The sequence below is a fragment of the Mesocricetus auratus genome, unplaced genomic scaffold, assembly GCF_017639785.1.
Source record: "Mesocricetus auratus isolate SY011 unplaced genomic scaffold, BCM_Maur_2.0 Super-Scaffold_100676, whole genome shotgun sequence".
NCBI classification, from domain to species: domain Eukaryota; kingdom Metazoa; phylum Chordata; class Mammalia; order Rodentia; family Cricetidae; genus Mesocricetus; species Mesocricetus auratus.
In genome coordinates, this window is record NW_024429266.1 from 179,469,956 (window position 1) to 179,497,839 (window position 27,884).

Here is a 27,884-nt window from a genome sequence, read left to right on the forward strand (position 1 = left end):
GAAAAGTTATACACATGAGTGCTGGGAAAAATACATGAGCTACATTATTTACCCTCAGGGAACAGAAAATTCAACCCCCCCAAAAAAGAGCAATATTCTTGAAGTTATACCCACTGCTAAAAGATTGCCAAAATCTAACAATCAACCAAAAAAGACATGTGTAATATTTCCACTTACATTAATTGTAAAATATGTGGTTGTAAGAATTTATGCACATACAACAATTACTAGAAAGTATTCAAAACCATGCCCCTGGTATAGAAACACACAAAGAAGAACTAAGGGTTTATCAAAAGACTTACATTATACTGTGTTCTACCTATGCCTTTTTTCAACCCTATCATTCTGTTTTCAGTTAAAAGCATGCCTAACTGAAGCTGGGGGATGGTAATGTATCCCAGAACTTTGAAGACAGAGGCAGGGGAATCTCTGTGAGCTTGAGGTCAACTCTACAAAACAAGTTCCAGGCCAGCCAGGGCAGCATAGAAAGATCCAATCTCAAAAACAAAAAAACCTAAATGTAAAAAGAATACATGTAAGCTTACATATTATACCATTTTACATATCCAGTTTATTTAAATAATTACATGGTTTCATTTTATTAAATTTCAATTAGATTTTAACAAATCTCATTAAATAATGACCAGGGTTATTTTTTCTTTTACAAGTGAGAAAACAAAAACCCTGCACACATTTTTTATAAAATAGGACAAAAATCTCTAAATGTATGCATATTTGCATATAATAATTAATAGTAACCAATTAATTAATTCATGTGTATTATCAGCAACACTGTATATTCAACATGCTTAATATCTGACACTTTTAGTTGTTCTGGTCTCTAATAAGACTACCATGAAAAGCAAGAAACTTGGGACCAGAACATATCCCTTTTATATCTGTAATCCCAGGAGATATGCCTAACAAATAGCTGAAAGGTATTTCAGTGTTCTTAAGTGGTAAACTTTCATAAATCATCTTTCTCCTAACTAGTCTGTGTAATTTTATTCCGTAGAAGTTCTAGCCTTTCAAGTGCTTCTCATCTAACTCTTCATTCATAGCACACAAATGTTCTTTAAACAAGCCAGCTGAATAAGAAAATAGATTACCGGAGTTAATCCACCTAGAAGGGAAGATTCAGGAACATGCTGTGCACTGAAATGCTGAGACACAACGTTCTCACTGGGGAAAGGGAAGAGAGGAACAAAGAAGACCTAGACTCCATAAAAAACAGGCAAGGCTGTACTGTGTATGTGAGCCAGGTATGTAAGTATAAGTTATGCTGATGTAGATACACAAACTAAGAAGTAGCCAAAGAATTAGTCTTTAATGACTTGAGCTTACTGCAGGATTTCTCTAGTTACTTTCAAAGTTTATGAGGCAAAAAGCACAAGAAGCTAGAAAAATGGCTAGCAATTAAGAGTTCTTACAGGAACCAGGTTCTGTGCCCAGCATCTACATGGTGATTCATAACAATCTGTAAAGCCAGTTCCAGGGAATATGATGCCATCTTGTGGCACCAGAAGTACCACACACACGCACATGGTGCACATGCATACATGTAGGCAAAATACTCATACACACAAATTGTTTTTAAGTAATGGTGATTAACTTCCACCTAAGAGATGAACCCTAGACTACCCTATAGTTAAAATATGAGGAGTCAAGAAAGTGGTTGGGATACAGTTAACTCTGTCACAATACATCTGCAAGCTGACCATGTACATGTGAGAACACAGAGAGCTTGGCAAGGGCAGATGAGGGAATAACACTGGTCAACTGACTAACAGTCAAGGTCAAGCTAGAGAGAGCCAGAGATGGACAGAGGGGTTTTGATCACCTCTAACCTGACAGGCAGTACATGAACAATGGTATAATTATTTCCTTGGTTGAGCCAGGGATACAAGCATAGTTCAGCCCAAGACAGCTCAGAAAATTCAGCAACTTCAATAGAGATTACCTCAGCCTTTGTCCAGTTTCTCTACAAAACCCCTAAGCAAAGAAATTGAAATATTTTTCCCCCTCTCTGGCAACATCCTTCCCCTCTCAGGAGTTTCCTTTTTAGGCAATGGGACTTCTTTTGGGGAAGGGGAACAAGCAAGGTTTCTTTGCGTAGCCCTGACTGTCCTAGCCTTGAACTCAGAGATATGTCTGCCTCTGCCAACTGCTAGACAGAATTAAAGGCATGTGCCACCACAGCTGGCTGATCTGTGTGAGTTCCAGGCCAATCAAGGCTATACAGTGAGACCTTGTATCAAAATGGGGGAAAAAAAAGAAAAGGGAGGAACAAATCTCCTAATCTTAGAAGGTTCTAAAGAATCAAATTTTACTATAGTCTATTTACATTCTACCTACTTGAAGCAAATGAATTCCTACTAGAGTGCAAGACCTTGAAAGCAAACAAATCTAGTAAACAGATAAGAAGGGTTTCTTTTATCAACACTATGGTTTAATTCTGTCCTAGAGATTAAGTACCTAAATGAGAGGGAAATATGGGATATAAAAATTGTAAGGAGAGCCAGGCAGTCAAGGAACATACCTTTAATCCCAGCACTTGGGAGGCAGAAGCAGGCAGATCTCCAAATTTGAGGCCAGCCTGGTCTACAGAGTTCAGGACAGTCAGAACTATTAAAAGAAACCCTGGTCTTGAAAAACCAAAAAATAAAATAAAATAAAAAATGATAACAAGAAAGACAAATTTTCAGATTTACATTTACCGATAAAAACCTACAACAGCCAGGACTGGAGAGGTGGCTGAGGTGTTAAGAGCACCCATAACTATCGGACTCCAGTTACCGTGGTGCCTTCTTCTGGCCTCTGCAGACACCAGGTAGATTATGTGGTGCCTATGATAATCAAATGAACCATTGTAAGTTAGAAAATCCATAATGTGATTAGAGCATAAAATGTATATATGGATAGCACAAGAGAAGAGAGTAGAAATGACCAGAGGAGAAGGAAGAGAGAAACCATATTAGAATTGGGTGCTGGAGACAGTTCAATAAAGGTTGACAGCACATACTGATCTTACAAAGGACCCAAATCTGGTTCTCACTTTCATGTCCAGCAGCTCACAGCCAACACTCTGTTGACTCCAGCTTGGGGTGAAGAGAGGTGAGGGGGGCACCTCTGGTCTCTGAAGGCATCTGTACTTATGGACAGACCCCACACAGAAAAACCTGCATATACATAATTTGAAATAACAAAAATGAATTCTTAACAAGGATGAGTGCTGGGGGCTGGACAGATAGCTCAGCAGTCACTGGCTGCTCTTCCAAAGGAACCAGTTTCGATTCCCAGTACCTACATGATGCCTCACAATCATCTGTAACTGGTCTCCAAGAGACCACATGTGGTACATAGACATACATGCAGGCAAGCATCGATATACATAATTAGTAATATACAATGATGATGATAAAGGTAAGTGCTATTTAAATTCTTTGAGGCTTTCTTACATATATATTATATATAGATAGATATAGATCCATGTTTAAAAAAACTCCCTTGACTCCAACACTCAGAAAGGATTCCTCCCCAAAGTAGGACATCAGGACTTCTTATTCCCTAGCTACCTGTTTGCAGTTGTCAAGCATAGTTCAGCATAGTTCAGAATGCCTATATCAGCTCTACCCCTACTTGATGAAGTACTATCTTTTGGCAGGAAACACTTGGGGGGGGGGGGGGGAAGCAGTCCTAAGAATTCTTGAGGCAGCTTAAGAGGCAGTGGTTCCATACCAGAAAGGACACAGGCTACCCATCATCTGTGAGAAAGGTTGTCATTTTTTGTTTGTTTTGATTTTCTTCGAGACAGGGTTTCTCTGTGTAGCCCTGCTGTCCTGGAACTTGCTCTGCAGACCATGCTGGTCCCAAACTCAAAAGAGATCTATCTGCCTCTGCCTCCCAAGTACCAGGGTTAAATGTGTGCACCATTACACTTGACTGAAAAGAGTTTTTCCAGGGGGGAGAAACCAGAAAAACTATTTCAAAAACAGGTGAAGATGCCCAAGCCTAAAAAGAACAGATTGCCAGGGACATAATTCAGTGGTATAACACTCCGCTAAGCATGGATAAGTCCCTAGATCCAACCTCTGGCAAAAAGAACAGTCTCTGCGAAAAGAATCAAGATACAGGATAACTGAACTCAAGTTTGTAGGAGAAAATCTGGAAGTAAGATAGCTAGTAGGATTAGAACAAAAATTAAAAACTGATCTCAAAAGAGATTCCTTCAAAGAAAACAGCATTTGGATCATTCTGCATAAAAACTTAAAATTCAGATTAGGGTATTGGTTGAAATCAATAGAGCAATTGCACAGCAATTAGGAATTTAGTAACTTAATGTGATGCAGGAGGAAAAAAAAAAGCCCTACATAAAAGCAAGCATATGGATCCCAGGGTAACTGAAGGCACATCCCTATTAATTCCCTAAGGAAGACTACCAAAGGCTTGTGGGGATTAGAGGAAGCCCTGAGTGAATATGTATCATTAACATGAACCCCAATGCTTCACACCATGGGAACTGGCAAAGCCTTTCCTGGGCCAGGGTTCAGGGAATGGGCAAAGCCTCCTTTGGGTCTAGCATCACCAGCATCCTGCAGCTTCCTTCGGCCATGTGGCTGTACCCAGGACTGCACCTCTACAAAGACATCCTATTGAGGCAAGCCTTCCTGGGCTGTACATAATAGAGGTTCAAGGCTGTGTTGTAGCATCAGAGCAAACACAGCCCGTTCCCAGTTTTCTTGTACACATCTGTGTCTGTCCTTGCTTCGTTCCCTAGCTCCATCAGTCAGGTTTCCAGGATCAAGTGGTTCAGGACACAGAAAAGTTAAACAGACCTCATTAAAACAAGCCTGTTAATCACTAAGCAAATACACTAGTGCACAATAACCCTGAAGGAAGGTGCAACAAGTAATAAGACCTGCCACAATGTCTTATCTAATGTCCAGTTTCCAACAAAAACTGCAAGGAAGACAGTAATCAAGCATAGTCCTTTACTATTACAAGAATACACCTCTCCAGAGGGTACAGCAACAAAGTGCCCTCTTGGAACCAGCAGTCCTCATCACACACCAAAGCTGCCAGTACCTGAATCTTGGGCTTCCTTGCTATGAGAAAATAAAATTCTATTCTTTACCCAATCTAAAGTACTTTGTCATAGCAACACAAAACAGATTAAGACACGAATTTAATTTCAACTGCATTATAAACACACTGCTACAAAGCTCCCCAACTCACTTACTGCTTTATGTATCTGAAGTAACAAATTCTATCTTTGGGGCTAGGAACATAACTCGGTTGGCAGAGCCCTTGCCTAACATACACTAAGTCTTGGGCTCCACACCTTTATCACACATAAACTGGGTGTAGTGCCACATGTCTATAACCCCAGCACTTGGAAGGCAGAAGCAGGGTCAGAAATTCAGGTTCATCCTCAGCCACAGAGCCTGGGCTACAAAAGCTGTCTAAAATAAATAAATATGTGTGGATGAATGGATATAAATGCGATCTCTTATATTATTCCTTCATCTTGTAATCCTATAAATAAAGCAGGTGACTTACATGGAGAGCAACTGTTACAAGCCGCCCAACTCTAGCGACTTCTTCAATTCTGTTATTACATTGTTCAAATTTCCTTTGGTGCCTTTTTATGACTATTTCTTTGTGAAAATAGCCATACAGTTTGCATTTAACACAGACCGTAGCTCCAAGTTACCAGCCAGTGGCTCACTTCAACTCAAAGGGCTCTCCTTTGGCATTTCTTATAGAGCAAGTCTCATGGCAACGAACACTCAGCTTTTGTTTCTCTAGGAATACCTTATTTTTTTGAGTTTTGACAGATATAGAAATTCTTGGTAAACATGTTTGATTTTGCTTTTCAGTAATTGCAATATTCAACCTACTTCTTTCTGGCTCTAGGGCTCCTCTTAAGAAATCTGCATTCAAGAGGGCTGGAGAGATGGCTCAGAGGTTAAGAGCACTGGCTGCTCTTCCAGAGGTCATGAGTTCAATGCCCAGTAACCACATGGTGGCTCACAACCATTTATAATGAGATCTGGTGCCCTCTTCTGCTGTGCAAACATACATGCAGGCAGAACACTGTGTACATAATAAGTAAATCTTTAAAAAACAAAAAAAGACATCTGCATTCAGGGCTGAAGAGACGGATCAGCAGTTAAGAGCACTTGCTGCTCTTCAGAGAACCTGGGTTCAATTCCCGACACCCACATGGCAGCTCGTAAGCGTCTGTAACTCCAATTCCAGTGGATCCAACACCCTCACACAGACACACATACAGGCAAAACACCAACACATAGGAAATAAAAATACATCACTTTTTGGAAGCCAGTCTGGCCCTATGTTCCTGAGGCTGGCCTTGAGCTTTGATCCTCATGCCTCTATGTTCTCAGAGCTAGAGTTTCAGTCAGGCATGTGCCAACAGCATCAGCTCCCACACCAATCTTACCAGCTTCATGATCTAGAAACAGGTCTGGGCTTGTAAATAATTAGGCCTTGCTTATCATTTACCTTTCAGGTAAAAGGTCTCCTTTTGGGCAAAGGCTAACTTTTTCACTTCTACCTAAATGCAGCATGTGTCACATCTCCTATCAACTATACTAATACTTTATGCTGTTTATGTCTTCCTGGCTGTTATCTCTCTTCTGGGATTATTTATTTAGGTTCTCTCTTTGGGTTTTCTTGAGAGAGGGTCTCATGAAGCCCAGCTGGCTCAAAAGTTGCCATGTAGCTGAGAATGGTTCTGTTGTTGTTGGTTTCGTGTTATTTTTAATTATTTCTTTACTTTGGTGGGTGGAGCCACCCTGTGGAAGTCAGAGGACAACTTGAGAGAAGTGTTTCTCTAAATGTCAGTACCAGGAAATTACATGCAAGCCAGCAGGCTTGGCAACAGGTGCTTTTACTTACTGAGCGACATCACTGGCTCCCAAGAATGACTTTGAATTCCTGACCCTCCTGCCTCTATCTCTCAAGACTTAGTATTAAATAAAGATTTGGACCATCAAGCCTGACTTTCCTGAGATTATTTTCCTATCTCCCTACTTCCCCAAACTATCAGCTCCTTGTGTGTCAAATTATCTTGTTCATCATCCATAAACTGAACAGCATAAGCCGAGTTCCCACTAGAATTCCTTGGTTGTACAAAACCCCTATGCTGAAATCCTAAGTCCCAGAACCTTACACCATAAAGTTTGATTTTATTCCTTTTACGTGGGTGTTTTGCCTGCAGGTATGTCTGTGTACCATATGTGTGCAGTGTCCTAGGAGGCCAGAAGAGGGTACTGGATCACTTGAGACTAAGAATCAAACCCAGTCCTCCAGAAAAGCAGCAAGTACTCACTAACTGCCTCTCTCTCTAGCTTCTATACTTAGACAAGGGGCCTTTAAAGTGGTAATTAAAACTAAATGTAGTAGTAAAAGTAGGCCCCTAGGCTGGGTGTGGTAGCTAGATCTCCAATACCAGTACTGAGGAGGCAGTTCGAAGCCAGCTTGGTCTACAGAGTAAATTCCAACCAGCTTGAGTTATATAGCTAGAATCTGTCTACAGGAAAATTCGGGTACAGAGTGAGGGAGAGTGACTGGTTCTAATTCAATCTGATCTTTATAGGGGAAAGACACTAGGGATGCACACCCAGAGTAAAGACACTATTAAGACAGGAGAAGTGCCGGGCGGTGGTGGCGCACGCCTTTAATTCCAGCACTGGGGAGGCAGAGGCAGGCGGATCTCTGTGAGTTCGAGACCAGCCTGGACTACCAAGGGAGTTCCAGGACAGCCTCCAAAGCCACAGAGAAACCCTGTCTCGGAAAAAAAAAAAAAAAAAAAAAAAAAAGACAGGAGAAGCAGCCCATTTCAAACTTGGAATTCTGGACTCAGAAAATAAATTTGTTGTTTGAGTCATTTAGAATATGGTTATTTCACTGGCAACCTAACAACTAACACACCTGGCTTCTAACAGAACAACACATTGCTTAAGTTTTTTCTTTTTTCCCTTTTTTTTGGGGGGGGAGTGTTGTTGTTTTGCAAGACAGGGTTTTTCTGTGTAACCCTGACTGTCCTGGAACTCACTTTGTACACTACCTGCCTCTGCCCCCTGGGATTAAATGTGTGGGCCACCACACCTGACTCAAGTATTTACTCTATACTAGGAAATGACTTAAATCAGCAACCCCAAGGACCTACTTTCTAACTTAGTAAGAATGCATATATACAGAACAGTTTCAGTTTCATACATTTTGTCTTACTGCCTACAATCTAGCCTACTACTTATGTTTTCTATTTTAACCCTTAAACTGACGCCACAACCCCTAACAACTTCCCATACACAACTTGCTAGCACTTGCAGGGAGCTACACTCATCTTAGCACTCTGGTGGCAGAACTGGAGTTCAAAGTCAACAAGATTACACACTGAGTCAAAGGCCCACCTGGAATACACAGCAGGACACTGTATCTCAGGAGGAAAAACATGGTAAGAGGGTAGGCACATGATAAGAGTACTTGCCTAGTTCACAGTGGCTCACGCCTTTAATCCCAGGAGGAAGGAGGCAGAGGCAGGTGGATCTCTGTGAGTTCTAGGCCAGCCTGGTCTACAAAGCGAGTTCCAGGACAGTCAGGGCTATGCAGAGAAACCCTGTCTCCAAATACAAACAAAAAGTGCTTGCCTGGCATGAATGAGGCCCTGAACTCAATTTCCAGCAACACAAACCCCATCACCACCACCACCAACATGCCAAAGATCTTAAATACAAGACCAAGAAAATGAGGAATCTTCAATATAGTATTAGGGGTTTTTTGTTTGTTTTGTTTTAAAAATTTTTTATTGCATTTATTTATGTGAGAGTATATGTGGACAACTTACAGGAGTTGGTTCTCTCCTTCCACTATGTCTGCCCTGGAGATCAAACTCAGGTCATCGGGCTTAGCAGCAAATGCCTTTACCAGAAGGACCATCTTGCTGGCCCCAGTATCGCATTATTACAGAAAAAAATGGAATCATTCTAATTGTCTTTGGTAGTACTGGTTGTTGAATCTAGGATCTCACATACTAGGCAAGTTCTCTACCACTGAGTTATATCCCAAAGCACTTTTTCTTTTTACTTTTTGAGACAATTTCAATAAGGTATACCATTAGGCCTTGAATTTGTGATTCTCTTGTCTCAGATTCCCAAGTAACTGGGATCACAGGCTTATATCGCCAGGTCTGATTTGGCAACAATCCAAATGCCTATGAAAACTAGAATAAATGTTAAATGATTAATGACTATATTCATACAGTATGACCAGTGGTATCCCAGATCTATAATGTCAATACTCTCTAGGGGCCAAGGCAGTATTATATCATGAGTTCAAGGACAACCACAGTTTCATGGTGAGTTCTAAGAAAAGAATAATGCAGTGTGGTACAGGCCTGTATTCTCAGCACCCAGAGATGGAAACAATATGATTGGGAGTTTCAGGATCATCCTTAGCCATATACTAAGTTCAAGGCCAGTCTGGGAAACAGAAGGCTGCCTCAAAATAAAACAAGCAAAAAAAAGAAAAAGAAAAAAGCTGGTGGGGGGTGGGGGGCCGGTAATACATGCTTGTAATTCCAGCTGAAATAGGAGAGTCAAAAGCTGATGGCCAGGCTTAAACTACACAGTACGACTCCTGTGTCAAAAAAGTAATAAAACGCATGCAAGCGCACACACAGCAGCAGCAGCTAGAGATGTAGGCCAGTGGCAGAGTCCTGTGTTCAAGTCCCAACACCACCAAAACAGCGAACAAATAAACAAAACAGCGTAGATGGCAATTTATTGACATACAAAGAAACCCATAAACATTATTTTGTTAATGTGCTACTGTAAATCAACATAACATCACCTGCTGAGCTCCCACGTGCTATTTCACATCCGGAAGCACAATTCCATGCCACAGCCAAGATGTGAGAAATTCAATGTGGAGGAACCAAGCTACAACCAAATAAAACCAGAGGGGAAAAAATGAGCTACTGGTATTTACAGTTGGTTGGACACTGCTGCCCCAGATCAGGTAGTTAACTTTCCTCAAGAGCTGACTATCAGCTTTCCTACAGTTATGCCTGAAATGTGAACCTTCTAGCAACATTTTACAAAGCTATGATCTCAATGAAGAATCCCACCAATAATCAAGTTTCCTAGGTGCCCTAATGAGTTTGATATTCTTAACGTGACTGACAAAAATAAGTGTAAAACAACAAAATGGGTAAAAATGCAATTTCATGAATGTCATGATTCGATGTTAATGCAACTACAGATGATCTCTGGATGTTGTCAAAGCTGTTATCAGGCCAGGCGTTGGTGGCACACGCCTTTAATCCCAGCACTCGGGAGGCAGAGGCAGGCGGGTCTCTGTGAGTTCAAGGCCAGCCTGGTCTACAGAGCAAGTTCCAGTACAGACTCCAAAACAATACAGAGAAACCCTGTGTTAAAAACAAAACAAAACTGTGTTATCATAACTGCATGTTTCTCTAAAGTCACTAAGACAGTGGTTACTGCCTTGACCTTTTCCTTTTCCTTAAATCAGTCTTGTAGGCCACGCTAGCCTAGAACTCTCAATTCATGGGTCTTAGCCTACAGAGTCCTGAGGTCACATGTAGGAAACACTACACAAACTCACTGCTTAGATTTCTTCCTAGGGCAAGAGAAAAGAGAAACAGGACCATACCTCCAAAGCTAAGGCTAAAGGAGCAACAGACCTTAGCATAATATACCATGAGGAAGAAGGAAAAATTAGGAATTTGAGAAAATTATGAACATGTCCAAAAAACAAATTAAGAAAAACTGGGGCTTTAATTTTTCAACTAATCACATGATTTGAAATCTCAAAAGCTTTGTCCAAAAGACACTAAAGCAACTAAAAAAGTCTAGGAAAGATCTTTTGTTGTTTTTGTTTTTAAAGAATATAAGGGTTTAGGAGGGTGCTTTGGGGGGCTGTTTTATACTTTATTTTATGAGTATATATGTGCATGTGTGCCATGGTGCACATGTGGGTCATAGGACAACTTGTAGAATTAACACCATCTCCCTGAACCAAAAACGTAAGTATTCATTTATTGTATGTATTATGAGTATGTAGGTAGGTGCAGGAGTGTGTGAGTCACATGCCAGAGGACAATCTCAGTGTCATTCCTTGGAAGCCTTCCATCTTGGTTTTGGAAACAAGGTTTCTCACTTAGTACTTGACAACTATGCCAAGATGTGGACCTAATCACCATACCCATCAACTACTTGATATGGATTCTAAAGATTGAATTCAGGTCCTTATGCTTGCATGGAAAGCACGTTACTAAATTGAATCTCTAGAAATATGCCACCAGACCTTTTTTGGTTTGAGACAGGTTCTCATGAATCCCAGGTTGTCAGAGGATGGATGACTTTGAATTCCTTGATCCCCTGGCTTCTGACTCCCACTACACTCAGTAAGGCTTTAAAATAAAGTTAAAGTGCCGGGCAGTGGTGGCGCACACCTTTAATCCCAGCACTCGGGAGGCAGAGGCAGGCGGATCTCTGTGAGTTCGAGGCCGGGCTGGACCGACAGCCTCCAAAACAATACAGAGAAACCCTGTCTAGTAAAACCAAAATATAAATAAAGTTAAAGCTCTAAGGAGCTCATCACCAGATAGGTCGGAATTCATAAGCTTTCTAACTTCTAAGTCTTCGCGCAAGTTTCTGCTACATTAGCATTTCATCGCCTAGCAGTTCCAACAATCAGTCACAGTTTATGACTGTGACCAACCATAGTAGAGACAAGAAGTCTGTCACCTGGACACAGTGCCACACACCCATGATCCAAGCATTCAGGAGGGTCAAGTAAGATGATCAAGAGTCCAAAGGCTAGCTTGGGCTACATGGACAGACTCTGCCTCAGAAAAGGGGGGAAGCAATCGTAACAGTAGTAATCAATGCTGTATTTTTAAAAAATGATAATAGGGCCAGCTCAGCAGTTATAGAGGCACTTACTGAGTTTAATCCCTGGAACTTACATAAAAATAAAAAGACTGGGCCCCAAAGTTATCTTCTGACTTGCAAATGTGTGCCATGGCATGCGTGCTTCCTATGCAATAATGCATGCCCACCACACACACCTAAAAAACAAAACAAAACAAAAACAAAACACAGAAAATTAACAGCCCAATGTTTCTAGCCAGGTCTGAAAGACTTGCTTAAGACTTAGCCTAGCACAAAACAAAGATTTAAAAAAGTGAAGGTGACTGTAGTCCACACATAGCCCCTACTCTCTTTATCCCTCTCCCCACCAGACACACCCCCCAAAGTGATGTTGTATGCTATTATTTTGATACACTTCTTCTAAATCTTCAAATGTTTGCCTTAGAAGTTTTAGGCAAGCCCACAGAAGTCTACATAAAATCAAAGATACAGCTGGGCGTTGGTGGCGCACGCCTTTAATTCCAGCACTGGGGAGGCAGAGGCAGGCGGATCTCTGTAAGTTCGAGACCAGCCTGGACTACCAAGGGAGTTCCAGGACAGCCTCCAAAGCCACAGAGAAACCCTGTCTCGAAAAAACAAAAACAAACAAAAAAAAAGCAAACAAAAAAAGAAAAAGAAAGAAATCTCCAAGAAGCCAAACATGCCCAAGGGAGAAACGGAGCCAAAGTTGTAGGAACTTTCAGAAAAAAATCTACAAAGCACAACAAAGAAAGTAACTGGCCATCCAGGAAAGCCCAAAGGGAAATAAATAAAAACAAAGAAAAACTAACTGTGCATGTGCACACATGCCCTCTTGTCAGGCAGGGGGAACGAATACATCATACACACCACGGAGGACTTTAGGCATTCTGACCCATCACTCTTTACCTTATTCCTCAGAGAAAGAAACCGTCTCTCACTCAACCTGGAGGTAGCCTAGCTGCCAGCAGCCCCAGCCACCCTCCTCTTTACCTCTTAGTACTGGGGTTACAGGCCCATTTGCAGTTAGGCTTTTACATGCTTATACAGCAAGTAATCTTACCCACTGAGCCATCTTTTAGCTCAGCAGTTACTTCCAGCAATATCTACACCCTTCATTTAAAAAGAAAAAGGAAAAAAACCTGGGCTAGTGAGATGGCTTCCTGAAAAAAGGCTCTGACCACCAGACTTCCTGGTGGCCCTATTATCATCCCTGGGACCCAAGAGAATTCAAAGTCAGCAGAACGGGACTAGAAAGATGGTTCAGAGAAGACCCAAATTCAGCTCCCAGAACCCACATCTAACTCTAGCTCTAGGGGATATCTAGTGCCTTCTTCTGCGGGAGTACATGGACACCTGGGCTCAAACACGCTCAAACACACATACACACACACACACACACTTTAAATAGAATACAAACCAACATTTTAACATGAGCCACTTACATAAAAATAATCACTAAGAGTGTCTATATGGATAATCACCAAAATAGCCTCTTAACAGATATAATTCTGAAGTTTTTACTTTATATTTCCAGGATCATTTTAGTTTTGTCACTGAATATACTTCCCCCTCACAACACTCCTTCTGAGTCTCAGTGTGTAGCCCATGCTGGTCTCAAACTCACAGGCCTGCTTTGGCCTCCCAAATACCGGGATTACAGGAATGTACAAACACAGTCAGCAGACACCCCATACACTAACTTTTTTCTTTCTCTCTTGAGGGCTAGCCAGATAATAAAAAGTTTAGGCTTTACAGTTCATGAGTCTCTGTGACAAGCATGAAACAACTCAACTTTCTAGCCCAACAGCAGGCACACCTACCTGCATGTGCCTATATCCCAGTAAAACCTTATTTACAACAGGCAGCAGGCAGGACTTGACCTGGAGGCTGTAAAGTCTGTCAACCTCTGAAATAAAGGAAATGAAAGTACTTTCCTTTTTGAAAACAAAACGCGACTTATACTAAGTGCACTAAATAAACTGATACTACTGGTGAGAAAAAAAAATCCATTCGTTTTTTAAGTTTACACAATGAGCACAAGGATGGAAAAACACGAACTCTGTAAGCTCTGGAAATCTTACTCTTATCCACAGAAGATAAAATCTGCCACTAAGTAGACCAAAGCCTGAAATATAAACTGGTGAGTAGCCATTTACAGATAGATACTGGGAAGATATCTTCCATATTTAATTATAACTTCTCAAACTTCATGATTTACCACCAATTTGCTGAAGTCTATGCGTGGAAATCCCTGCTGCTAAAATAATCTCCGTTTACATAATCAGCACTGTTACATTCTATAAGCAATGTAGAAGTGAGCTGGATATGTGACAAGACCTTAAGGGGGCCTCTGGTAAAGACACTTGAAACTTTAAAACTGACAAACTTGTAAGTCCCCTTTTAAATATTAAGGCTTTGAGCTTTATTTTTTGAGCAGTAGTGATACACATCTTTAATTCAACCACTTGCAAGACGAAAGCAGGTGGACCTCTGAGTTCAAGGTGGCCTGGTCTACATGATGAGCTCAGTTGAAAAAACATGTTTAGAAAAAAAAAAAAGCTCTGAGTAGAGCATTTGTCCATAATACCAGGACTCTGGAGGCAGAGGCAGGATTAACAATTGAAGGCTTGCCTGAACTACAAAGATACAGCTTGTCTCCAAAACACACACACAAAAGCTAAGTTGAAGGAAGTTCTTTTAAACTTTTCCATTGGGGTCCAAAGAGGTAGAAGATTCATTCCAGCACTCAGAAGGCTGAAGCAGGATTCTTGTTAGTTTGAGGCAATTGTTTGGGCTACAGAGTGAGATCCTATCCCCCCCCCAAAAAAAAAAACCTAAAACCATTTAACTGGGAAGAGTTTTATGATCAAATAATTTTAAATATCATAAAAGACTTGGCAGTACTTTTGACTTGTTTCTTGGGGAGCAAGGTGGGCAGTCTGCTTTAGGAAAATAAGAGTGAAGACAATAATACAAGAATGAAAGATGGCTAAGTAAGTAAAGGACTTTGCCAGGCAAGAGGCCTGGCTATCTGAGTTTGATTCCCAGAATCCACATCAATATAGAGAGAACCAACTCTAAAGCTGTCCTCTGATATTCACTAGTGTACCATGGACACACGTGCGCCCCCTCCCACACACACACGTGCACATACAATAATAAACTGATGATTTTTAATTTTCTAAACATTTTTAAACGAGACACCTAGAGCAAAAAATAAAACAAAAAAATCATTCTACTAAAATATTAAAACTTCCAGCGAAGCACATGTCCTAGTTGGACATGTAATCTTTCAACCAAGAATTCACTGCTCAACCTTCTGAAAGTTTTCAAACTCCAAAAGCAAACGTTTAAATCAAGGCTAAGAAAGCTAGAAGAAATGGATCAACTGTCTAATACAACGCTCTCTCACACCCTTCAAAACTTATGTTATAACCGTTAATACCAATTCCCTAACAAGCTGACACTGACAGGTTAAAAACCCAAAGGGGCTGAGAACTGGGCCCAAGAACTATCCCGCGGTGACTGAAGAGCCGCCTAAGAAGAGGTGAGAGCAACCTTCCCAGCCCAGTGGCTGGAAATAGCTCTGAGCACAACCCATCCGAAGCAAGCCCGGCCAGAGAAATCCCTGGAAGTGGCTGAAGACACCAACTAGACTTGGGGTGGGAAGATTCTCGGCGCGGGCCGTCACCGGCACACCGGCCCGGAAAGCGAAGAGAACCGGAGCGAGGGGCTTCGGACCCTCCGGCCAGCGGTGGCCAAAGCACAGCGGGCGCCCGCGCCCACAGCTGCACGGAGCGTGGCCCCAGCCCCCCTCCCCAACCCCTCGGCCCGGCCGCCGCTCGGGCCCCCCGCAGCAGGCGCGCGGCCGCCGGTCAGAGTTCCGGCCAAGCTCAGAGGCGGCCAGGCGCGCGCTCCCGGCCCGCGCCGGGGACACCTGTCCCTCAGTCCTCACCTCCCTCCGATCCCGGCAATCTGCTGAGCCCGGGAAGCCGCGCTCGCGCCACAGCCCCTCACCAGAGTTGGCCGCCGCCGATCCGCGCGGCTCAGGCGCCTTGGGAAGCAGCGCCTCGGGGAGGGGAGAGGGGGCGCGGAGGGAGGGGGGCCGCTCTCCGGAGCCGCCGCCGCCGCCGCCACCGCGGTACCGCGTCGGGACTGTGCTCGAGCCGCCGCGACCGCCGCCGCCGCCGCGTCTCCCCGCCCCCGCGCCCGCGCGTCGCCGTGACGCAAATCGCACGAGGCGGGTCGGGCCAGTAAGACCACACCCCGTGCGCAGCCGTGCTGGTTTAAACCGGAAGGCTCCCCTCCGGTGGCTTTAGAACCACGGTGCATCTTGGGAGTTGTAGTTCGGCCGGGAACACAATGTAAACAGTGCACCCAGCTTCCTCGACGTTTCACGAAAAGATCAGAAGAGGAGGGGGCCGCCGCGGCCGTGGATGCTCCCCTCGATGTCCGTGATTGCGAGCCAGAATTTAAAGATTTGGGCCGGAGCGTGCGTTTGTGTCAGCGGCCAACATAATGCTAGGCGTCGTCTTGTGAAGGTTTCGGAATTCCGAAAGCGTTAGTCAACACTTCCTCAAACAGTAGGGCTTGTTTTTATTACTATATTAACATATGGTGAATATGCCCTATTACTTCTAGAAGATATGTACGAACCCTTAAAATGTGTAGTTCAAAATTATTCTAGATGGTCTTAAAGTAACGGTCGGTTACAAGCGACTTAAGCTTTGTGTCTGTTTACACAGGAGTGATTAGCAACCAGTGAGCTTTCCTGTTGAAATGTGCCTCATTAAAAACCAGAACAAGGAAATGTAGGACCTGTTTTGCAGAGAAAAATGGTTTCTTCGTGTTCCGTTGTAAGAGGAATTTATCTTTCACACTCTTTAGGTCAAAACTTAATACCCATTAAAAATAAACTCAGAAGCATTAGTTTAGACTTTACAGGAAGCCCGTGTCGACAGCCTATTGTCCTTGCCACTGGACCACAATAGGTCTCATATCCAAGACGCTGAAGTCTGATGATGGGGGATGGGTTGAAACAGACATGGAAAACTCTTCAGCCAGGAAAGGCACTAGGAGGATCGTGCATGTCCAGGTCAGCTTGATCTACATGGCAAGTTCCAGGCCAGACCCTGTCTCAACAACAACAACAACTATAACAAAAAGACACAAAGGTTTGGAGACTAAGGTCAAGAAAGACAATTGTACCTTCCCACAATACATCAGAAACCAAATGCAGGCATTTCAGAATTACACATTTGACCCATACCTCTAGATATAGCTCAATGGTAGAGCCCTTGCCTTAGCCCTCCAAAGGAAGGCCTGGATTCCATCACCAACTTAAGAAGGAACAAAAGAAGAAGGTTCACAATACCAGCTTACATGGGGCAAAGATGAGATTTTTCAGGCTTAATATAAAATAACCCCTAAGGACAACAGACTTAAGACTTGTAAGATCTCATGTCTTGCCAGGTGTGGGGGTTCACACCTTAACTCCCAGCACTTGGCAAACTGATGTGGGATAACTGCAATGAATTAATTCAAGGCCAACCTGGGCCACAGGATAAGTTCCAAGTCAGCCGGGGCTAGAGTGAGACCCTGGCTCAACAAAAGAAAACAAAACGCTATCAAATCTTCCCTGCAACTCTTCCTTTCTGTAGAGACTCTACTTTGACCAAAGAACTTTACTCTCAGAACAGTCCACCTTGTTCTGAAACAGGTTTTTAAGGGAGCATGGCCATTTCCCCTCTTACCTCTCACTTGGTCTCTGTTGAAGTGATCTCATTGTCAATCACTACATGCAATTCCTGATGTTTCTATAATGATGAAACAAACCACCTTATTTCCTCAAAATGCTCACACCTCCCCAGCTAATAAAGATCTTTGCTACTCTCCCTCTGCCTAAGGGACATTCCTGAGTTCATTGCCATACTGGCTTCACCCTTATCCCTACCGTCAGATATTTCAAAGCAGATTTTTTTCAGCTCTCTTTATCTGACCATGACTTAGTTTTTTATTGTTATGGGTTGTCTCCTAATTAGCTGTTCACACATCACAGAGAACTCAACAATACTCAATATCTTCCAGATCTTCAGAATCTCTCTTCTTGTGTCTGTTTGTTCATTTGTTTGTTTTTGAAGCACAAGAGATTGAATTTAGGGCAGTGTGAATGTTTAGGCAAGTCTCCTACTACTTAGGTACATCCCCAACCCCTCTTTCCATTCTTTTTTTTTTTTAATGGGTTCAGATGTCATAGCTGGAGGACAACTTTATGAAATCTGTTCTCTTTGCATCATGTGGATCTGGGGATTGAACTTAGATAATATCAGGCTTATGGGCAAGTCACTGACCCAGCTCACGTGTCCAGTCTCTCCATTCTTAAGGCGTTACGTTTTTCCATAATGGATGAATCCTGTGTCTCCTACAGCACCAAAAGACACTTCCTTCTACCCTACCCCATACCAGCCACTATGACCCAACAGTGCTCTCTGGTACAACCAGTTTAATATAGTCATCTCTGTAATTTGTTAACAAGGAGGACAAAACACTGGTTGAGTAGCATTCATACTCCAGCTATAGCTTCAGTGACTTGTTGCTGGCATAATGACACTGAACTTGCTCTTAGGACAGACTTAGTCACTATCATGATAGTCAAGTCAATAGCCAATGAAAATTGAAGAAGTATCTAAAATTCTGAAGTCATAACCAAATGGTAGGGCAACTCTTTTCAAAATAAAACAAAAATTCTAGATACCATTGTGAATTTTATTTAACTCCAGTTTGAAATTGGTTTGGTGCTTCTCTTATTGAAAAAAAAGTTGTTTTCTGCTCAGAACAACTGCTTTTTCTCAAACTCTAAGATTGATTTTTATTTTTGTGTAGATGTTGTGCCTGCATATATGTCTGTATACCATGTGTATACAGTGCCTACAGACAAGAGGCACAACATTGACTCCCTCATGTTTGTGCTGAGACTTGAACCCAGGTCCTCTTGACCGCTGAGCCATCTCTCCAGTCCTATAATTGCTATAATGAATAGAAAAAATTTATTCTGCCATTGGAAACCAAAATTAGTATATAGTCTTGAGAAACCTGTATTTGTGGCTTAAAATTTACTAGCAGAACATGGAAGTACATGCCTGTAATTTCAGGACTGGGAAAGCTAAGACCAACCTGAGCTATATAGGGAGACCATGTCTCAAAAAAACCAAAAATAGATAATGCCATGACTATGTTATGTCAGAAACATAGACAAACATATTGTGTCTTTCCACGTGTCAGAAATTATTGAGTGGCAATCAGTTCACAAGGTATGGAGGTTTCGATGGCAGCAGTTTGCCCAGTGTTCTCACTTCCCGTGATAGCTGAGATTAAGGCAGATTAACTCTCAGATTGTATATTATACACCACACAGTAGGTGTGTATGTGTGAATACAGAATGCCTGTAAAGGGTTAAGAGGTCATAGCAGAGTTCCAAAGGTCTTAAGAAGCGTGGAAGCTAAGAGAGGTGCAGAGAGAGATTGTGTGAGATTGTGTGTGTGTGTGTGTGTGTGTGTGTGTGTGTGTGTGTGCATGCGTGCGCGCACTTGTGCACAGATGCAAAATCTAAACAATATAAATGGTGGACCAGAAAAAAATAAACCTAGTAATAATTGAAAAGCATAGAAATATTATACACACACACATACACACACATACACACACACGCACACACACACACACACACACACCCCTAAGGACCACAAGATGGCTGGCAAGTAAGGGGTCACTGGGCTTAGTGACCCAGGTTCTATCCTAGAATTCACATGGCAGAAGGAAAGTTCTGACTCCCAAAAGTTGTCCTCTTCACACAAGCACTATGGCAAACACATGAGCACAGAATAATACATACATACATACATACATACATAGTTTTAAGGGGCAAGAAATATCACATCAGTCCCTGTGACCATCTCATACACAGATAAAAATATCAAGTCTAGCCAGTTAGCTAGGATGCCATGTGTTAACTGATTTGAAAATGTCATTAGAAAGTCTGTATTCTAGATGGAAATAGTTCAGTCATTAAACGCTTTGGTGTGCAAACCTAGTTCTAATTCCAGCATATATAAAAAGCCATCAAGGCACACACATGTAAACTCAACAAAATAGGATCCCTCATTAAGTGTTGAGACTCAAACCCAGGCTCTCTAGAAGAACAGTAAGTGGTGAACCATCTCTCCAGTCCCACAATTGCTATATTTAATATAAAAGTTTATTCTGCCATTGGAAACCAAAATTAGGATTTGCTGGCTGGTCAATTTAGCCAAACCAATGAGTTTCAAGTTCAGGGAGAGACCTTGCCTCAAAAATAAGAAAGTTGTTGAAGAAGACACTCATTGTTGGCCTCTGTCTACACATACCAGGCCCCACCCCATATATAAACACAGGCACACACAAGCCTGAAAGCACACACTACACACACACACACACACACACACACACACACACACACACACACACACACACACACACGAACTGTACTCTGTGATATTTGCAATTACACTGCTACCAGTCAAAAATCTATACTATTTAAAAGCATGTTAATCTTGGATTTGAAAGTTTACAAGCAATATGTCTTCAAACTCTTGTAGAAATGTCATAACACACTAAATTCCCATTTGTGCCAAGCTGCCCCAATGTTGAAAACCAAGAATTAAGATGAGTATAAACACTCTCATAATTACATAAATAACACTAGCAGCTCCTCTAACACAGGTAGTTAGTGTAGCCCTGGGGAAGGCTCGTAAGACAACATTATTGCTGGCAATGCTGCTGACTGACTCACAGCTTAAGAGGCCTGTGCAGCCTTGTCAAACAGCAAACATGTCTTCATTGCTTAAGTGTGGCCTGTGAACCTTGTCAAAGAGCAAACATGTCTATGAGTACATGCAGCTTTTGTTGTTATTGGTCAACCTGGGGCCTCATGTGTACTGGGTAAGCACTCCACCACTAAACTCAGGCCCAGCCCAAATCCATGCTTTAAATACACAAAAAGGACACAGACAACTTGCCAGTGGGAAGGAGTGGAAAATAGGTGTGAGAACTAAGGAGAGATATAGAGTTTTCTGGAATTTCCAGTTCTTCCCCATGAAAGAAACCAAGTAAATGACAAAATGTTTCACATTTAGTAATGCTTGATGATCTGTACATGGAAATGTACTAAAAGTGTCACCAAACTTTTGTGGGTTTAAAAAATGAACTTTTTAAAAAAATTATCTCTCCCTGACTGTCCTAATTCACAGAGATCCATCTGCCTCTGCCTCCTTGTGCTGGGATGTCTGGCTAAAATCAGTTTTTGAGCATCTATGTTCCTAGCTCGTTAGGAACATCCACCCTTGGGAGCACCTTTAAAACACATCTTGATAAACTACCTCTATTTCTTTCACTGAAAAGAAAAGGAAAGCTTTATTCATCAGATACATTTGTAATCTCAAAGTGAGAGAGGCTTGGGTAGGAATTCCTGAACTCAAAGCCTAGTCTACATAGTGAGTTTAAGGCTTACCTGGGATACATGTTGAGACCTGCCTCAACAATCTCAAAAGTGGCCAGGCATGATGGTGAGTGCCTGTGATCCCAGCACTCGGAGGTAGAGGCAGGTGGATCTCTGTGAGTTCGAGGCCAACCTAGTCTACATAGAGAGTTCCAGAACACCCAGAACTATAAAGAGAGACCCTGTCTTAAAAATCTCAAAAAGGTAACTAGAGAGATGGGAAAGTGAATAAAGGCATTTGTCACTAGGCCTGACAACCTGAATCCAGTCCCCAGAACCCATGGGATAGAGTGGAAGGAAAAGTCTGACTGACAAGTTGTCCTCTGACTTCCACACATGTGTACATACACTCACACACATATACACAGACACACAAAATATATAGTTTTTTAAAGAATCTAAAACCAAAATGAAACAAACAAAAGTCTTCATGTGCCTTGCATACAATAAAATACAGCCCTTCATGAATTGGTAACTATCTTCCCAACCTGGCTGCAGGCAGTCACTGAGAGTTTTTTGGTCATCATCCCAGCATTTGGGAGGCAGGAGAAGTAACATGAGTTCCAGGCTAGCCTCAGCTACAGAGTAAGACCCTTTCAAAAAATAAATGCTATCAAGTTTATTATTATTAATTATTATTATTATTATTGAAAAAGTCAAGACGTGTTCTACACAGTGACTTCTTAATCTGCCACCCACTCAAAGTATTGTGGAGGTAGGGGGCAGCAAACACTATTTATTGTGCTGAACTCAACTATATAGTGCAGGTTTGCTGGGAATTGCTCTTGCCTCTGCCACTAGAGTGCTGGCATTGTAGGCACTGTCCACTATGCCCTGCTGGTGTTAGGCCAAAATTTAAAATTCGTACTATCAAGAGGTCTCTTAACCTCGAAGGAGCTTGATGAAAATGTGTGGCTAAGCCAGAACTTGGACACAGGTTTGTTTTTGTTTTATAGCGGGATTGTTGGGTGTTTCAGATTTGGATTTTTTGTTTGTTTGTACACTGGGGTCAGGGATCAAGATCTTGCCAGATAATCTAGACTGGCCTCAAATTCATACATGACAATCCTCAGCTCACCCAATGCTGGAATACAGCCATGCACTTCCCAGCCAGGTTAAAACCCAGGTTTGTAGGATAATTTGATGAGAATCCTATCAAATTACTAAATTTTGTTCATGCAATCTGGTGAGGGGTTGATTTGCAGAAGTAGAAGCAAGAACGGGCAGGGCATTTGGTGAGAGAAAACAACTGATCTGGAACTGAGTTCAAAGGCTAGGTGATCTCCCTGTGCCTATGTATCCTAACCTACCTCTAACTGACCCCAGACAATGGGAGGACAGAGAGGGGGAGGGAGGGAAACAGTGTAGAACAGAAGAAAGGCCTGGTGTATCTCCAGTTGCCTGCTACCTAGCCTTCTTGCTAGGACTTTTGCTGGCACCTGCAAAACTGTCCCAGGACTATCTCATCTCTGCAATAGCTTGAATTTCTTTACTTCAGGGAGCCTGGTCTCAAGAATTTTGGGTTGGGGCTAGGGGTGGAACACCAAGGTAGAGCTCTTGCTTAGATGGGTACAGCCCTGGGTTCAGACCCCAGATTACACAAATTGGGGTGGGAAGGGGGTGGCACATCTATTTTTTACAGTTCCACACACCATCCTGTCAGAGACACATCTGTGCAAAGACAAATGCCAAATCCAACAGTGAACTCACCCTTCCCCTCCCAATAGACACACAGTGACACCAGGACCTCTCCCATGAGTCAGAGCTTTGCCCAGCTTTGGCAGGCACAGTGCCTGTCACCTCTGCCTTCATGGGATTGCCACACTTCCTTCCACCCTCCTGCTCCCCACAACCCTTCCTGTCTGCACTCTTGCCTGCCCGCTGTTTGAAACGATGGCAGCACGCATGGCATGGCACACACAGTGACCTCCAAGCGCAGGCACAATGACTGCCTTATCTCTTGGCTGGCTCCTGCAGCATGCCATCCGCAGTCCATAAAGGACTGGTATTAACTTCACCTTCACCTGCCCCAAGAGGAAGATAACTGGTCACCGGTTTTTGTTTGGTTTTTGTTTTAGGTAACACCCTGTTATGTTATCTTGACTAGGCTGGTACTCACTATGTAGCCCAGGCTCTCCTCAAACTCATACTAACCCACCTATCCCAGCTTCTCCAGGGTTAGGGTTACAGGCGTGTGCCACCGTGCCTCTTAAATAACTTCATTCTTTTTTTTTATCCTTGTTTTACAAATAAGGAAACTGAAACACAAACAAATCATTTTCCCAAGATCATGTTACTTGCAAAAGAAGAGCCAGGCACAGGCCTCTGAATGAGCAGTATTTACTCGTAACCACTGAGCCATCTCTCCAGCCATGAGATGTTTTTTCTTCTTTCTGGTTTTTGTTTTTCAAGACAGGGTTTCTCTGTGTAGCTTTGGAGCCTGTCCTGGAACTCACTCTGTAGACCAGGCTGGCCTTGAACTCCCAGAGATCCACCTGCCTCTGCCTGTGCCACCACCTCCTGGCTCTTCTTCTTCCCATACAAATAAATAAAATAAAATAAAAAGGAGATTGGAGCCCGGCGATGGTGGTGGCACACACTTTTAATCCCAGCACTCTGGAGGCAGAGGCAGGCAGATCTCTGCAAGTTCGAGACCAGCCTGGTCTACAAGAGCTAGTTCTAAGACAGCCACCAAAGCCACAGAGAAACCCTGTCTCAACCCCCCCCAAAAATATTTAAAAAATAAAAAGGAGGTTGGAAGTATTAGTTTGTTGTTTGCTTGTTTGTTTGTTTTTGAGCTAGGCTCTCCCTATGTAGCCATGGCTAGCCTGGAACTATGTAGACTAGGTGGCCTCAAACTTATAATGATCCCCCTGTTTCTGACTCCTGAGTGCTGGGATTGCAGACATAACCACCACAGCTAGCCCAGGGTCTCAATCATTTATGTACAAAGTCAACATCTGGAGAGCTTATTAAGAATGTTGACTCCCGCCAGGCAGTGGTGGCATGCCTTCAATCCCAGCACTCGGGAAGCAGAGGCAAGTGAGTTCGAGGCCAGCCTGGTCTACAGAGAGAGTTCCAGGATAGCCAGGGCTGCACAGAGAAACCCAGTCTCAAGAAAAAAAAATGTTGATTCCCTCTTGCTGTTCAAGGTTGACCTGTGAAAATGACTCACTACTCTTCCAGAAACCCCTATGAAGTCCTATAAAACAAGAGGTTCAAGCCTGGCATTGGTGGCGCACGCCTTTAGTCCCAGCACTCGGGAGGCAGAGACAGGCAGATCTCTGTGAGTTCAAGGCCAGCCTGGTCTACAGAGCGAGTTCCAGGACAGCCTCCAAAACAATACAGAGAAACCCTGTCTCAAAAAACAAAAACAAAAACAAAAAAAAAAACAAACAAAAAACCCCAAGAGGTTGAAATATTCACACTCACTTTAAGAATATCAATGAAGCTGCCCAGATCATCAGGGTACATGTTATCTGTAAAGGCAAGTATCTGAAAGATATTACTGTAAAGAAGCAGTGTGTACCATTGGGGCAGGATAATGATGGAGTTGGAAGACAAATGATGAAACTTGGCACAGGATTGGCGACCCAAAAAGAGTGCTGAATTTTTATTACACATGCTTCAAAATGCAGAGACTAGTGCTAAGCTTGAGGTCTCAGACACAGATCCTTCAGTCATCAAATATAACCACGTGAACAAAGCACTCACAATGTATCACCACACATATAGAGCTCAGGGCAACCCATGTTTGAACTGCCTATCACTGAGATATCGTCAATGAAAAAACCAAACTCTCCCTAAGCCAGAAGAGAAGGCTACACAGAGAGAGAAAAAAAAAGACATCCCAGAAGAAACTAAAGAAACAACAACTCAAAGCACAGGGTCAAATTCAGCATGAAACACATGCAAATAAAAGGTTTTGTAAATGTTAAGACCAGACACAGTGATGCATTTCAGAGGCAGAGGCAGAGGCAGAGGCAGAGGCAGAGGCAGGCAGATCTTTGTGAATTGGAGGCCAGCCTAGTCTACATAGCAAATTCAGGGCCATCCCAGGGCTACACAGTGAGACCCTGTTTCAAACTCAAGTTCCCACTGGACTGATTAGCACAGGTCTCTCAGGAGGCAGGGGCAGGATTATTGACTACATAATGAAGCTGTGTTCTTGTTTCCTTTCTGTTGCTGTAATAAAACACTCTGACCAAAAGCAACTTAAGGGAGGAAAGGGTTTATTTGGCTTATGCTTCTAGGAAATTCAGGGCAGAAACTCAAGCAAGAGCTTGAAGCAAAACCATGGAAGAATGCTGCTTACTGGCTGCTCACAGACCCATGCTTAGGCAGCTTCCTTTCTTTTCTCCCCCCACCCCAGACTGGGTTTCTCTGTATAACCCTGATTGTCCTGGAATTCAGTCTGTAGAGCAAGCTAGCCTCAAACTCAGAGACGCCTCTGCCCCTGCCCCTGCCCCTGCCCCTGCCCCTGCTCCTGCCCCTGCCCCTGCCCCTGCCTCCTGGGTACTGGGATTAGGCAGTTTTCTTTTACAGCCCAGGGAATGGCATTGCCCACAGTGGACTGGATCTTGAACATCAATTAGCAATTAAGGCCTTCTCCCACAGACATGTCCACAGGCCACATGATGTAGGCAGTTCAACTGAGGCTGTCCTCTCTGAGAACTCTGGGTCAAGTCGACAGTCAACCAGCAAAACTGGAACAGACCTTGTCTCATAAAAGCAACATTGTCAGGGAGGTCTGTGAGGCCTCCTAAAACAGTATTGACAACTGCAACAGCTGTTGGTTGCCCACTAGAACTAGATGGTAAAACCCTGTTACTGAAAGTAACACATGCCTTGTCTGAATAGAGAAATTAGGCTTGAGCTAGTCTAGTACCTTCTTACCTCTGGGCTGGCCTCATAGTGCTGGAAGGTGCTATGATGGGAGAAAATTGTCAGCAACAGTCTTACTCAGCTGTGGGTTCTATGTATTACAATATCAATTGACCAGGCAGAATGAGGCCCCTCCTCAATAGTGGCAAGTCCATTACAGAAGTGGCCAACCATTGGGTGTCCAACCCAGGGCCTTGTGCATTTGAGGCAAGCCTTCTTCCAACTGAGCTACATCCACAACCCCAGGATTGGAACCAACCTGAGCTACATAACCAAATTCTGCCTTAAATAATATGAATTCCAATGAAGAAAAAACCTCTCAGATTATTTTAGTGCTTGGTGGAATAAATGAAAGAAAAAACTGTTTTTAGGAATTCAGTCAAAAGTTAGGCTAGTGAAATGGCTCAGTGGGTGAAAACACTAGCTAGCCACACAAGTTTAAAGACCTGACTTCAATCCCTGAAACCCAGGTTAAAAAAAAGAAAAAAGCCTAGCAGGGCAGGGTTGACACACACCTTTAATGCCAGCAGAGGCCGGTGGATCTCTGTGAGTTGGAGGCTAGCCTGGTCTACAGAGTAAGTTCAATAACAGTCAAAACTCTTACACAGAGAAACCCTGTCTCAAAAAAACACTGATAATAATAATAATAATAATAATAATAATAATTTTGTGGGGATTAAGACTCACTCGACTCAGAACAGGGTAAGTAGCTTATTCAGGGAGAATGCACTTACACAAGAAGCAGGTGACCACCACAGGTTCCAGCTCCAAGGATCCACCCAGGCTGTCCTTTGTGACCTGACTGGAAGCAAGAGAGAGCTCTGGGGTCCGGTCCCAGATCTAGTCCTACATGTGACCATGCCCCTTTGGGCGTGGTCAGTGCTACAGATATGGGTGGGGTGGATATCTCACTACAAATAATAAATCTTATTTTGAAGAAAGAAATAAATTTATACTGAAGGTTCAGACCAACAATTTTAGATCTTGCTCACAGTCGAAGGGGGAAAAAAAGCTTGCCCTTACCTTGACTAATGCTGGTAACTGTTATTTGTCCTCTATAGTTAGCGATCTGCTTTGCACAGATTTCCCTAGTTTATTTTTTTAGGTTTTAGAGAACAGTTTAGTTGCGTGTGTGTGGTGTCAGTGTGGGGTATGTGCTCAGCCATCTCTCCAGCCCCCTGTGTTCCCTATTGTTTAATACATTGCCCTGAAAAACATGTTTATTAGTCAGGGGTCCCCTAAAGGAACAGAACTGGCAGAATGGAAATATATAAATGACTTACAGGATACTGTTGGAGAAGTCCAGCAATGGCTATCTCACACTGGAGAGGCCAAGAATGCAGTAGTTGTCCTGTCCATGAGGCTAGATGTTTCTGCAGTCCCAGCCTGACCCTGGAGTCCTGGAGGCTTCCTGGAGAACATCTGGTCTTCAGTCTATGGTGGAATCCCAAGGAAGTAGGCTAATGTCAGTGAAGGAATGCAGAAGCAACAGGATGGATGGGACTTGCCGGTGACAGTGGGAGCGG

General features: G+C 42.9%; 1 protein-coding gene across 6 annotated transcripts in view; it reads right to left on the reverse strand.

Moving 5' to 3' along the window:
* Positions 1 to 27,664, reverse strand: part of Adipor2 (adiponectin receptor 2) — a 52,248-nt gene extending 24,584 nt beyond the window's left edge. The window contains exon 1 of one of the 6 annotated variants that reach the window (XM_021224762.2): positions 27,642 to 27,664. The gene's annotated coding sequence lies outside the window, so the exon portion shown is untranslated. Of the gene's footprint in view, positions 1 to 9,876; positions 9,966 to 15,897; positions 16,113 to 27,092; positions 27,132 to 27,641 lie in introns of those variants that run through there. The other 5 variants (XM_013110388.3, XM_013110387.3, XM_040738390.1 and 2 more) reach the window with 5 other exon arrangements.
* Between the last annotated feature and the right edge of the window lie 220 nt (positions 27,665 to 27,884).